Below are 323 nucleotides of genomic sequence, written 5' to 3'. Positions count from 1 at the left end.
GTGGTGCTGGTGGTGGTGGTGCAGCGCTGGAGAGCAGCGGCGAGCTTCTGCTGCTGCTGCTGCAGCAGCCTGTCGAGCTGCGGCTGCAGCCAGTCCTCGAACCGGCAGTAGTTCTCGTTGGGCAAAATCATGTTGCCGATCCTGTTCCAGCCGCGGCGGCGCAGGCGGGGCCCCCGCAGCAAAAAGGACCCCACAAGTGTGGGGCCCAGACACTTGATTATGTCTTCTTCCACTCCGCCGCCCGAAGTCACTGCAGCAGCAATTAGTTTGTGCTTCGCGAGGAAGACGAGGCTCTCGCGCACGCCGCTGCTCATCATGTTCGA

This window comes from Eimeria tenella, genomic scaffold (assembly GCF_000499545.2).
Source record: "Eimeria tenella Houghton genomic scaffold, Eth_scaff2274, whole genome shotgun sequence".
Taxonomy (NCBI): Eukaryota; Apicomplexa; class Conoidasida; order Eucoccidiorida; family Eimeriidae; genus Eimeria; species Eimeria tenella.
Note: the sequence above shows the minus strand (reverse complement) of the source record.